The following is a 13,030-nucleotide window of genomic DNA, read 5'->3' on the forward strand; positions in this document are numbered from 1 at the left end:
GCAGGGAAGCCCCCCGGGTCCTGGGACACGAGTGACACTCAGGCCGGGTGGAGCCGGCCCCGCGGGTGGGAAAAGCCGTCACCTCCACACCGTCCTGCCCCCCCCTCGGGCCCTGCCCCGCCCAGGGACCCGGCCCAGCGGCCGAGTACTGTCTGCCGTGAATTCTGCTGGCGGTGGCGTCTCCGCGTCCCGGTGCCCAAAACTGAAGCCCCCGGCAGCAGAGCTGGGAGCATTTTTCCACTTAGATTATTAAAGACGCCAAACACCACCTCACCCATGAGCCCCCGGTTTGCTCATTTTAATAAGGGGGGCGGAGGCGGCCACCCCACTCACTGGCCTCCCCCAGTCCTCCCTTCCACCCGTCCCCCCAACGAAGGCGGCGCCCCTCCAGGCTTCCCGGGCTCCTGTGTGGGAGGGGGTTCCGGGCCCCAAGCTTTGCTCCCCATTTTATGGTCAGGAAACTGAAACCAGGTGAGGCCACGACGTGCTCAAGGCCACACACATGCAAAAATACAGCCAGCGAGAGGTGCTTACAAAGCCTGTCTTCGGGGAGAGCCCCAGGAAACCCCGGGAGGCTGCACTGGATTTGCCTCAGATCTCGAGGAAACTCCCCATGTCTTTGGGGGAAAAAATAGACTTCTCTGGTGGCGACAAACCACAGATGCTGTGTCAACAGAGCCCCATTGTCTGCTGCTCTTCTTTCGAGTATGAAAAAAGTCAGCTGGCTGCATGAGACCCTGGGGTGCAGTGCAGTGGGGTGCGGTGGGGTGTGGTGGGGTGCGGTGGGGTGGGGAGGGTGGAGGCTCCTCGTGTCACAGTTTTGTCCTCAAGGCAAGGCTCAAGAACAGAGCCCCGTGAAATCTTCACTCCTGTCTCTCCGTTTCGCATCCCTGGCTCCCTCTTCACGCTGCCTCGCTCCTCCAAGGGCCGAGGTGCTCCTTCCACCAGCAGCGTCCACCCGAGACTAAAGGGGGACCTCTGACCGTGGGGGCGGCCTGCTACATCCCTGGGCTTGGAGCCCTGCGCAGCCCTGTTCCAAAGACTTTCTCAAGCTATTTTGCAATTCTGTGAAATTAGTTTTCATGAAATCTACTCAAAACCTTTTTCATTTTCCACGTCTGGAAATCTTTTTTAGGAAAGACACACATGCACACCAGGGAGCCATCTGCAGACAAAGGCCTAACTGCATCCAGAGCCCCATTCTGAAGTCCTCCCTTGCGCTTGTCTCCAAGCTGCGCTTTTTGAAACCAGGTGGTGGTCTCCGACCAAGTCCTCGGGCCCTGTTAACCCCTCACTGTCCGGTTCCAGAGGGGAGCTGACGAGATGGGGGCGGCCATGGCCGGGGCACGTTCCCGTGGGCCCTCGGGGTCCAGAGCACGCGGCACTGGGTGCTCGCTCCTTACCAGCCCCTGTCTTATCTGAATCCTGGGAAGGAGCCCCATCCCTGTCCCCAGGGAGGGAGCCGAGAGAAGATGGATTAGGCCGCCCGCTTGGAGGAGAATGGGACTTAACATGTCATGGCATTTGAAAGAGCTTTGGGGGTACCCTCACAACCAAATGACCCGGAACCACTCTAAGAAGCCCCCCAACCCGGGTCTGGTTTTGCCTGTTCACTCAGGAGGCCTGAGCTCCCCACCGCCCCAACCACCAAACACATGAAGGCGGCGCCTGTGGGTCCCCGGCGCAGCTGGGGTGTCAGAACAGAAAAACCCTAACCCTGACTCCTCCGGTGGGGACAAACGGGGCGCCTCGGGCTTAGCTTCTCCCCCAGGCACCGGGCTCTGTCCGCCCAGCCCCCTTTCTTGGCCATGGTCTTCGGGCCACTGACCTCCCCCAAACCGTGGTGCTCCACCGCAGAGCTAGCCAGAGTGTCTGGAAGCTTCTAAGGAAAAATTAAGTATTTTTTTGTTTCCTAGTGGTATTCATGGCCGTGTCCAGAAGAGACCATGATTTAAAAGAGACATTTTTCTTAAAGTTGAGTTGAAACACCTGATAACCTGCCCTCAGCCCCAGGCCACATGCCTGGAAAATTCTACTGGTCACGGTCTCCGTCGGCAGCAGCCCGTCCATCTCCCCGCCTCGCTGCGCTCCTTGTGAAAGAAGCCCGTTGCCTGGGGCTGACCCTGGGCCTCCCCTGGGCGCCCACAGGGCCCGGAGGCGGAGGGCGCCCCACCCCACCCCCCGGGGTCTGCGCCCAGCTGAGCTGGCGGCCCCGGTGGGCTCTGAGCCCGGCATCAGCTGATGAGATCCCAGGGGAGAGAAGCGGCTTCCTGGAACGGCCTCCCGGGAGACCTGAGTCATGTCCAGCTGCCGGTCAGCTCTCCGTGTGAAATGAAGCCGCTCCAGGGCTCCCCTCCTGGCGTCCCCGCGCTGGGCCGCGGAAACCAAACCCACGCAGGGGCTTCTGGAAAGGTCTCCCAGGCGCATCCGCGCCACCAAGCTCTCTCGTGGCTCTCCGGCCCCGGGCTTGGTCCTCAGCCAGCGGCTGCGCCTCCCGGAGCAGCCAGGCCCTGGGGAGACTCGCGGGGCCCTGGGGCGAGGCTGGCAGGACTCCGCGTCTTTGTCCCGTTTCCCTGCTCCTCCTTCCTCCCAGGTCTGCTTGGTTTTTTTTTAACATTGACCTCGCTGCTAAATGACCTTAAGATCTGCTGCTCCACAGAAGCCGAGTCCTTCCTTGGCACGGTGCACTTAACTATCCTCTTAAAGTTTAATGCTCCTTGAGATCCAGGTGGGAATCTGCCGCGGAGCCGTCCCCTGGGGGCTGGGGGCTGGGGGACCCCGAGTCTCGGGGCCGCAGACCCGCAGTCACCTCTCTGGCTCGATACCTCAACTGAGGTGTGACGTGTGGAGCCGCCTCAGGGAGGTCATTTTGTCATTTTTTGATGTCTCCAGTCTCCCAGCGAAAGCCATGTATTTGCCAACCAAGGTGCGGCCGGATCGGGGGGGGGGGGGCGGTCATTGGAGGGGGAGTCATTCTGTGCCCCTCCCTGGACCTCGAAGCTCTGTCACAGAGCCCTCTGGGGCCAGAGGGAGGCCAGGTGTCTGGCTGGGACTCTGGGACCCTGATCCCTGATCCCTGACAGCAGAGAGGGCACCGCAAGCTCACACCCCGGAGAATCACGGGCCACGATGTTTTCAATGGAACATTCGTGATACTTTGCATGACTCTCGAGAATATGCTCAGACAGTTGCCTATTAGGGCGAAAAAGCAAAGGGCCGGTGACGGGAAGTTGGGGGTGCCTGGGTCAGCTCATCTGTGCATCCCACCGGCTCCAAAGCCAAAGCCCACAGCACCGCGTGGCGGCGGGGCAGCCTGGCCTGGGAGCCGAGCACGCAGGGTTCGTTTAAACGCATCTTGGTAGATGAGGTAAAACGGTTTCCCTTACAAGTTCCTATTTGCCTAAAGCAATTCGTTTGGAGAGCAGAAGCCTCATTTCAAGGCACAATTTCACCTCAGTGCACTCCTCCCTGAGCAGAGCAGGAGAAAACTACAAATTTACATTTACTTCAGGGGTTTAGTCACACTTGGAAAAAGAAAAAACGTGCTGAACGGTTTCTAAGGGTCCTCAAAGATTCCCTGCAGCCGGGACCCCACCCTGGGAAGCTGCCCGCCCCGCTTGGAGATTTTTCTGGAACGGGGCGGGAATCAGTGCCCTCTAGAGGCGAGGCGAGCAGGCTGCATTCTCAGAAAGGGCTGAAAGTGCTAACTCCAAATTCCATCCTTCCCAGAATAGACCCAGGAAACCAGAGGCACAAAAAATGATGTGCTTGAAAATTAATATAATTAATTCCTGAAAAGAGCCCCTCCATGTACATCGGGGTGCTCCCTGAGCTTGAGGCAGGGTTAGGAGGGACAATTTGAGGGGTAGGATCAGCTCCCAGAGTCTATGTTGAAAAGGGAGAGGCCACATCTAAGACGGAGGGGTGCAGAGTCCCCCCGGCTCACAGCTCTGGACTATGGGAACTTTCTAAACCTTCCCTGCTCTCAAATTTCAGCCACTTGGCCTTCCTTGTCCTCAGGTAGAGCTTCTCGCGGGGTTCTTTAGAGACCAGCCAGCACTCCCTCCATCAGTGGCTTCCCCAGCGGGCGTGTGCTATGCCAGCGTCCCGCAGCGAAGTCACAGGGACGAGTGTGCACTGCGGACCGTGGGAGCTCGGACAGGACCCCTCTGCTTCTCCGGGGGCCGCAAGTCCCAGCCTCTCCCTCAAGGACAGCGACAAAGTCTAATAACGTTCCCGTATCACCTTTGGCTGACACTGCCGGCATGACCGCAGGAAGGCCTGGGACACACAGCTCTCGGCCGGACGGTGAATTTTAAATCCTGAATGTGGAATTTCACATAAATGTGGTGGACACCCTCCGTGAGTCGCCTCCCCAGGGCCTGGTGTCTGCTCTCTCCAAGCAAGGAGACAAGAGAAGCCGGGGCGGGGGCGGTGGGGGGGGAGTCCTGTGCCAGCCTTCAAAGGGGAGGGAGGCCTCATTTCATGCTGAGTCTAAGTGTGGCTTCTGAAGCCTCGTCACCCAAGAGACAGGAGGCTCAGTGACCTCATCGGTCCTCTGTCTTTGGTGGGATGAGGGGGGCCCTCTCTGCACTTTGTCATCGGATTGTGTTGGCTTCTAAGCTATGAAATCGCGCAAGGACCCCAAACACTTTGGGACTAAGGAGCAATGACAATGGAGACAGGCAGTGATGCTTCTTGTGCTTGGAAAACACCCCCTGACCCCCCGACCCCTCACCCACGGTGGGTAGGCACGCATACCCCCAAACGGGGGAGAAACGCTGCACCAGGGTTAACATTCTAGAAGCTTCCCCAGCCACTTCCCAAGAAGGTGCGGGACCACACCCTCCAGTTCCCTGGTAGGAAAATGGCAGAGGCAGGGAGCCCAGTCCTGCTGGGGTGCTCTCGCAGTGCTTTTCTCCTGGCCAAGAGCGGAGACAGAGAAGCCTGAGGCTCGCCGTCTGAAAACCCCATCAACAAGGGGCGTCAAGACCCCTTGGCCAAGCTGCACCCCGAATTTGTGCAGAGCCCTTTACCCCATCACCACCCACCACAGGCCGGGGCGCAGCCTGCTGGGACCACCTCCTCCCGCGGGCCGGCTCGCTCACCCCACGTTTCTTTCTCCTGAGTAGGTCGAGGCTTAAGGACCGTAAACCAGAGCTTATTAAGCCAATGTTTAATCAAATGCAGCGGGAAGACGCGATCTCCTGGGAGAATAAATTAAATGGCTCATCTAGGGGGAAACGAGAGTAAAACTTGCATTTCCAGCTCAGCCCCTGGTGCCGTGGCCTCTCAAGTCCTTCCGCACCTCGGGGCGGTTCTTCCCCCGGGGCCAGGGCCCGCGCCTGGGCGGCTTCCCACCGGCTCCCACTGTCTGGCCAGAGCCCAGAGTCTCCTGATGCAGGACGGTCGGCTGGTGTGCAGGACGGTCTCGGCCGGGGCCGGGGGCACTATGAAGCCATCCTGCACAGTCCAGGAGTGGGCAGACGGGTGCCCTGGGAAGTCAGGGGAACCCAGTGCAGCGTAACGGTCCTGCGAGTGCTGACACTTGCCACCTAAGATGCTCCAGTGTCCTCGGAATTCGCTGTGTGCAGGGCGAGGCCAACATCCCCCACCATCCCGTCCCTCCCGGGCAGAACAGCCCCCGGCGCGGCTTTGCTCCGGCGCTCCAGACGCTGGGAAACCCTGACTTCTCTTTCACACCCCCCAAGGCTCCCCAGGGCCTCCGGGTGACCCCACGCGGCCTCCACCAGGTCGCTTTCTCACACAGTGGGTCCTTGAAGCTGGCCCCAGCTGGCTGGCAGCTGTCGGTCAGCGCGTCCCTTGGGAAGAGAAGACCAAGCCCCACCCTCCCCGCCAGCGCGGGCCCTGGGCCTCCCAGCTGGCACCCGCTGCATCGGAGCGGCAGAGGCGCCGGCTGCCCGGAGCCCAGCTTGGTCCACTGGGCTCGCGCCCAGATGCCCGGTCCCTCCTCCTCTCACCCCTGCAACTCCTTTAAGTCACCCCAGAGGACAAAGACCCTGCCGGCGAGCCTACGTTCCTTAAAAGATAAGGCCCCACAGGAAGGACCAAGTAGCCAAATCACCCCAGTCCCTGAAAACAGATGCACCCCCACCCCTGCCGGGACCCCAGGCGGAAAGCCGCCTGCCCCTCGGCGGCCAGAGGGAACCCCAGCCCCGGGACCCCGGGAAGGACACTCCCACTCACAGCAGAGTCCCCCCTGGTTTCAGGAGAGGGAGCCTAAAGCACGGGGCAGAGAAGGTGGGGACCGGGCCCAGGAAGCCCTGGGGTGGGGGGCACCCGCCTGCAGCCCCCCGCATGGGCAACCCACGGCCTGAAGCCGGCACAGGAAGCCCGGCCGCGGCAGACGGAGACGGAGCCGTCCGTGAGCGCCAGACCCGAGAGCTGCGAGAGCCCCACCAACGCCAGGGCCGCGGGGGGAGGCCCGGCTCCCCGCCCCGAGCCCGCACCCTCGGAGGCCGGGCCCCGACTTACCCTGAGAGAGCCTGGGGAGCGCGTCCTGTGTCGGCCCCGGCTCAGCTAAGTGGACTCTGAGGCATGCTCCTCCCAAACACCGCTCTTGCCTCCCGCAGGAGAGGGAACCCCGAAAGCCACAGGGCAGGAACCCCGCTCCCCCTTAAGGTCCTTGTAGGCGGCTGAGCCCAGGAGAACTGAGCGGCCTTGAGTGGAAGATTGAGTCCAAACTGGCAGGGCTCCAGGGGTACAGTCAGGGCTTCCTCCAGCTCCTCCCCGCCCCCGCCCGCTCCTCCCGCCCCCGCCCCCTCCCCACTGCGGGACGGACCCAAACTGTAAATGAAAACCAGACCCCGCGCCTGCCCGGCCGGCCGCCGCTGATGTCACCCTCGGGCGCTGTCTCCCTCCAGCCGGGGAGCGGGAGGCCCACAGCCCCGTCCTGAAAAGACCCGCCCTCCTGCCCGGCACCTTTTGGGCTGGGCCTGCGGCAGAGAGAATGAATTTGGGAGTTTTTTCCCTGGGTCTCCATGGTTTTCTTCAATGTTTTCCAACACCCTCCGCAAGGCAAACAGGAAATGCGATCTCCCTCCACCCTCACCACGCCCTCGGGTTTCTTCTTGAAGTTTCTGAATTGAGACTTCTGCTAATAAGCGCCTCTTTCAAATATTGAAATCCCCTTGGCTTTCCGCTCCCCAAAGCGCTGTTGGCCAGGGAAAGGCAAGAAAAGGAGACGCGGTCTTTTTTGTCAAGTTCTATATTTAACGACTCCGATTGTGAGGCTGAGCGTCCCGTCCGGAGCGGGCTCGGGGGTCCTGCCCGGAGGTTCTGGGAAGTTCTGGGTGAAAACTGGTGTTTCTACAGGACTCGGGCACTTCACGCGTGAGAGACACTCTCCATGGGGCACATCAGCACCCCAAGTCCTTTCAACTGGCACACCTCGTTTTCTCATCCACTTTATGGATGAGAAAAACCCGGGTGAGTGGCCAAGCCGGGTTAGAACCCCAGGCTTGGAGACCCCCAGCTCCCCACTGCTCTCACGTGGCCCCCTGGGAATCGGTCAATGCAAAATATCAAGAGATGCCTGAAGGTACCTTAGATTCGAGGTCCTTCCAAAGCCAAGCCCTGGGGGGCAGACCCCGCAACCCCGATGTCTAGGGGTGCTGGGGGCGGGAGGGCGCGCTCCTGCGACCAGGTGGCAGAGAGGACGCGGACGTCTCATTGACCACCCCGAGCCTGCGCCGCCCCTTCCCACGGACCGGCTCCTTCAAGCCCAGGGCAGACCCCCCGCCGCGGCCCCAGAGCCCCTTGCTTGCACATAAGAGGACTCACCCCGATACGGCAGCCCGGGGTCCGCTGGCAGAATGTGGAGCTAAGGGAGCAGGGTGGGGACCTGGACCGGCCCGGCCATGGGGGCGAGCGCGCCGGTGGCGGGAACCGCAGCACCCAGGCCATGGGCGGCTGGCATTCCCACCAGGCCGTCCTCCCGGGCCGGCTGGGCCTCCCGCCACTTCGGAGGGTCACGCCTGCAGGCTCCCGTTGGGAGAGCGACTCTGCCAAGCACATCCCCGGCCGCTCTCACAGCGCTGCCCCAGCAGCCGGGGGGCCCACCCAGCTCGCCCTCGTCCCCTCCCGGGGGTCCCCCCCAAATACAAACTCAAACACATTTTCCCTTCAAAACAGCTCGGAGGACACAGTCCTTGGCGCTAGGAAGCTCTGTCGCTTGAACAGCGAGGCCTGCATCTGTCCGAGCACGATGTAAGGACACCAGGCCCTGCGCGGCCGAGCGGGAGCCCCCGGGCTGGGCTGCGCCCGAGGCTCCGGAGAGGTCTGGAAGCGGCGGCGTTGGCGGCAGAGCTCCCGCGCCGCCCTCCATCCAGAGACCGCCCGGCGGCTCCGCGCTCTCACACAGCCCTGGGGCTTGAGCCGCCCTGCCCCGGGCGGTCGGGGCGGGTGGCCCTGCTCGGCAAGGGTCCACGGCTAGCCTGGCCGAGGCCCGCCTGGAGGAAGCACAATCTTGGGGCCTCTCCGTCCTTTCCTGCCAGAGGCCGGGTTGCCTGGCCCCAGTGCCCCTCCCGGCTCCACCTGCCCTGCTCTGTCCCCTTGGCGGGAAAGCCGCAGCCCCCGTTCCCGGCTCCCTGCAGTCGCGGCTCTGCTGGCGTGAGGCTGCCCCACGTGGAGGCGCCGCTGAGACCAGGAGGGTGGATGCCAGCCCCGGGCATCTCCCTGGCTTGGCTGGTCGTCCTCTTGCAGGGCGGGGCTCTCACAGGCCCCATCCCAGTCGGGGTACCCCTGGCCACTGCAGGCACCGGCTGAGCCCGCCCACAAGCACACCCCCTCGAGGACGAACGTCTGGAACATGAGGGAGGCCTGTCGTGGCAGAATTCGAGGAGGGGGTGCAGCCAGCTCGGTGCTGCCCAGTCCCACCTCTGGGGGGCCAGGGGAGGATAGCAGCAGCAGCAGCAGCCGGACTCCACCAGGCTCCGGGGTCCAGGTGTCCAGGAGCCCATTCTTCTGTCACTGACCCCTGGACAAGGGCTATGCAGGACTCCTAATGGGCTCTCCAGGAACCCTGGTTGCCCATCTTCTAGAATAATCTTCAGCGATTCTAGAATAATCTCCTGCGTGGAACCCCAGCTGGTACAGGCGCTTTCCCGAGGTTCTCACAGCTCTCCAGAGCCTTTCAGGCCAGATGGTGCTGCTATAATTCACGTGACAAGAGAGGAAAGGCCAGGCAGGGACTGCAGCTGCCGGTGGTTTAACTGTCAGGTTTACTGGGTCTCCAGCAAAGCCACGGGCCACCCCGTCCCCGCTGTCTCCTGAAAAGATGGCCTCCTCGCGCACCGGCCTCCTGGTGATCCTCCAGCAGACCCCATGTGCTGGCTGTGGCTTCAAGCTGCCGCCCGGGCCACCACCCTGACCAGGCTGGAGACGGGGCCACTGTGGGCAGGACACAGGCGAAGCCACTGGACGGAGCTTGTGTTATGGGGCCGGGAGAGGGGCAGCCCAGACCCCCCAGACCTGCCTGCTCTAAATAGGCTCTGCCATCCGCCACATCAACACAAAACATATGAGATTTTCATGGGAAGGACCTTTAATACAATTAGTAAGCAATACAGGAAATACAAAGAATCTAGTTTCTAAATCAAGCACCCAAAGTGACCCGTCCCCTCGTGGGTAAAAATCCACCCAAGCGGGATTGGCCCAAAGCTGCCCCAGGTCTAAAGCACCTTCCAGTGGGACCCACAGAAAAGGGTCAGAAACAACCAGACAAGTCTGGGAGGAAAAGGGCAAAATCAAAATCAAGACAAAACCCGCCATAGTCCCCTCCCCACGGGTCTCGCCCACGTCTGTGTCACCCCGTCCACGCCCACAAGGCAAGAGCAGTTTCTTCACGTGTCTCTCAGCTCCACGTGCCTCCCCCAGGGCTCCTTCTGGCTCCATCCTGCTCCTTCCTTCCTCAGTCTCCTCTGCAGCTTCCTCTCTTCTCTCTAGCCCACCCTCCTTTGGGTGGGGCAGGGAACCTGGAACCTCCCCCTTTCCTGGGGACCCCCTGTTCCACTTGAATTCCTCTGAAGAATTGTGAAATGACTTGTCCTAGAATATCATCTGTTCCTTTTAATTCAACATCCTCATGGGATGGAGAAGGGGCCAAATAACAAAAGGCCGGGCCTCTTGCCATGTGGCCACCTGCAGGCCTCTCACCGCGTGGCCATGCTGCCTCCTGCGGGCTCCCGGGGAGCAGGGCGTGAGGAGCCCCAGGCGCACAGGAGTGAGCCAAACCCTTTCCATTATCTGTCCTCCCTGACCCTCCCCAGGTCAGTCCCTTCACCACCCACGCCCTCGCCACCAGAATAAGCGTTGGAAACAGCAACAGAGTTCCTGGGAGCCGGCCCCTGGCCCCGTGACCCCGCTCCTGGGCCTCAGCCCCGCGAGAGCCGCCCGCCCTTCACAGGCCAAGGGCCCACTGAGGCCAGAAGGGTCTTCCCAGCGGCTTCAGGGGCTTCGGCGAGTCGTAGGCAGAAACCAGCCGAGAGCACATGGACCAGGGACTCCCGTGGCGGCCCCCTCATCCCTGCAAGACATGAGGGAAGCCCCCGTCACAGCCGCGTGATTCTCCCCGAGGAGGAGGGCAGAGTCGCCCTCCGGGGTGAGGGCGGTGATGAGCCCCAGCGGCTCCCCGTGCCCCTTCCGCGGCGACGCGCTCTGAGCCGCACACTTCCCGGCTCCACCGCACTCCCAGACGCGCCCAGCGAGGGGGGGTCTGCGGATGTTTCCGCCTCTCAGATCAACTCAGATTCCCAGAAAAGACTCCCCGGGGCTTGGAGGGAGGGTGTCAGGGTTCCTCTGCGGCCGGGGTTGCTGCACGTGGAGCGCACGGCCAGTGTCGCCTCTGCGCTGAGGTCCGTAGGCGCAGCTGCGAGGCTGGCGTCGCGCCTCATCGCCGAGGATGTAAGATTCAGCTTGAAGTAAACGCTCCAGAGGCAGCTCCGCTCTCCCAGGGGCCGGGAGCCCGAACAGGAGGAGGCCTGGGGCTCCTGGCCGCTGGGCTGCTCGCTGGGCCCTGCCTGGGTGGAGCCTCCCTGAGCAGCGGCGGGAGGTCTGGCCTGCGGTCTGGGACGGAGACCCGCGCGCCTCCTCGCCGCCAGTGGCCCCAGGCCTTGGGCGAGTGCGCTGAGCTTTCTGTGGCTCAGTTTCCTCAGCTCGGTGCCAGGGGTGGCAGTGCACGCGCTGCCCAGGATGGTCCAGCATGGCCCCGGGAGGCGGTGGGGCTCATCTCTAGCCTCCACGTCTTCCCCGCGCCGGGCTGCCCTCCTTGGCCTCTCTGCCTCCAGACTCAGCTGCCTCCATCCGACGCCGGCCAGCATGGAAGATCCGTGCCGGGCTGGCTGCCCTGGGCCCGGGACCTGTGCCTGCCTGTGGGAGCCACCCTCTCACTGCTGCCCTCTGCCCTCCACGGCAGCTGTCGCAGCGGTCTCTAGGGTCCCCGCCCAGCTCCACAGCACGGCAGGCCAGGAGGCAGAACACGCTGGCAGACCCCCCTCGTGGGGTCCTCTGTCTGGACCAGTGTGTTCCCTATTTGGGGAAACACACGTCCCCCGACTTTCACCGTGTTAGCTGCAAACAAACTCTTCATGACGGTCAGTCCGTCTATTAGATGGTCGGCGTGAGGACTCAAAGCAGGAGGCCGCCCAGCGGGCTTGACCGTGAAGCTGCTCCGAGAAGCGCGCGCCGGGTTGCTTCGTAGCGGCGAGAGCAGCGACTCACTGGCGCGCGGACGGTGGCTACTCTCGAAAGGAGGCGCTTCTGGTTCTCGGTTCTCTCGCCCTGACCTGGAGCCGTGCTGACGCCGGAGCAGGCGTGCAGGGCCTGAGCTGCTCCGCTCTGGGGAAGCTCCACAGAGGAGGAAAGGCAAGAGCCCTTGTTAGTTGGCTGCTTGGTTTCCAGCAGGTGAGAAGACAGGCTTCACCTCAGGCAGCAGACTTTGTGCAGAGACTGCAGGGCGGAGCCTGTTCGGAATTTAAGTCCATGTAGCCACAGATGGTTTTGCTCTCCGCCTGCTGGACCAGGGTGGAGGCTGCCCAGAAACCTTTGCAGCGTGTTCACAGGCTTCAAGAGGGAGCTGGCATCTTCCTCCAGAACCTCAGCACCACCCCCACTGCTGACCCCCACGGCCACTGCTGACCCCCACAGCCACTGCTGACCCCTCACTCCCACTGCTGACCCCTCACTCCCACTGCTGACCCCCACCCCCACTGCTGACCCCCACCCCCACGGCTGACCCCACCCCACTGCTGACCCCACCCCACTGCTGACCCCCACCCCCACTGCTGACCCCCACCCCCACGGCTGACCCCACCCCACTGCTGACCCCCACCCCCACTGCTGACCCCCACCCCCACGGCTGACCCACCCCCACTGCTGGCCCCCACCCCCACGGCTGACACCCACCCACACGGCTGACACCCACCCCCACTGCTGACCCACCCCCACTGCTGACCCCCACCCCCACTGCTGACCCCCCAGGGGCCCATGCACAGTCCTTGCAATGACTGCGCCAGAGCGAGCCAGTCTCGGTCCCTCTCCGGTGCGGATCAGGAGAGAAGAGGGAGGAGAGATGGGCAGAGGGAGAGAGAAAGGCAGACAGAGAGAAGCGTCCGTCTCCTTTTCGGAGATCCTAGGCCGGGGCCTGGCGGCCGTCTGGACCTGCCCACCATCTCAGTGCCCCCTCCCATCAAGTGAGCCAAATGGTTCATTTTCACACTGATCGGGGCACGGGGCTGCCGGCACTCGCAACCCTGGAGCCCAGGCCCCGCGCCCGTGGCGCTCTCCGCAGAGTGACCTGAGGGCTGGGCTGGAGGCCCGGGTGACCACGCTGTCCTCGCGGCCACCTCGCTGTAAGCAGCACACACCCCAGCGTGACTGTCCTCACACCACCTTTAGTCAAGCAGGGGGTGACGTCTTGGTCACCAAGTGGACCCCCGCCTGGGGGGGAGCACACTGTGGAGCCTCCACTGCAGCACCCACCGGACTCAGGGGTGGCTGTTGGGGGGCAACA

At 62.8% G+C, this 13,030-nt stretch overlaps 1 protein-coding gene across 4 annotated transcripts in view; it reads right to left on the reverse strand.

Annotated features, from left to right (window-relative positions):
* Positions 1-6,751, reverse strand: part of COL6A3 (collagen type VI alpha 3 chain) — a 69,243-nt gene extending 62,492 nt beyond the window's left edge. For all 4 annotated transcript variants that reach the window (XM_054700181.1, XM_054700180.1, XM_054700179.1 and 1 more), the window contains exon 1: positions 6,496-6,751. The gene's annotated coding sequence lies outside the window, so the exon portion shown is untranslated. The remainder of the gene's footprint in view (positions 1-6,495) is intronic.
* Positions 6,752-13,030: the final 6,279 nt, after the last annotated feature.

Source organism: Talpa occidentalis, unplaced genomic scaffold (assembly GCF_014898055.3).
Source record: "Talpa occidentalis isolate TD23 unplaced genomic scaffold, MPIMG_talOcc4v2.1 talOcc4.3, whole genome shotgun sequence".
NCBI lineage: Eukaryota > Metazoa > Chordata > Mammalia > Eulipotyphla > Talpidae > Talpa > Talpa occidentalis.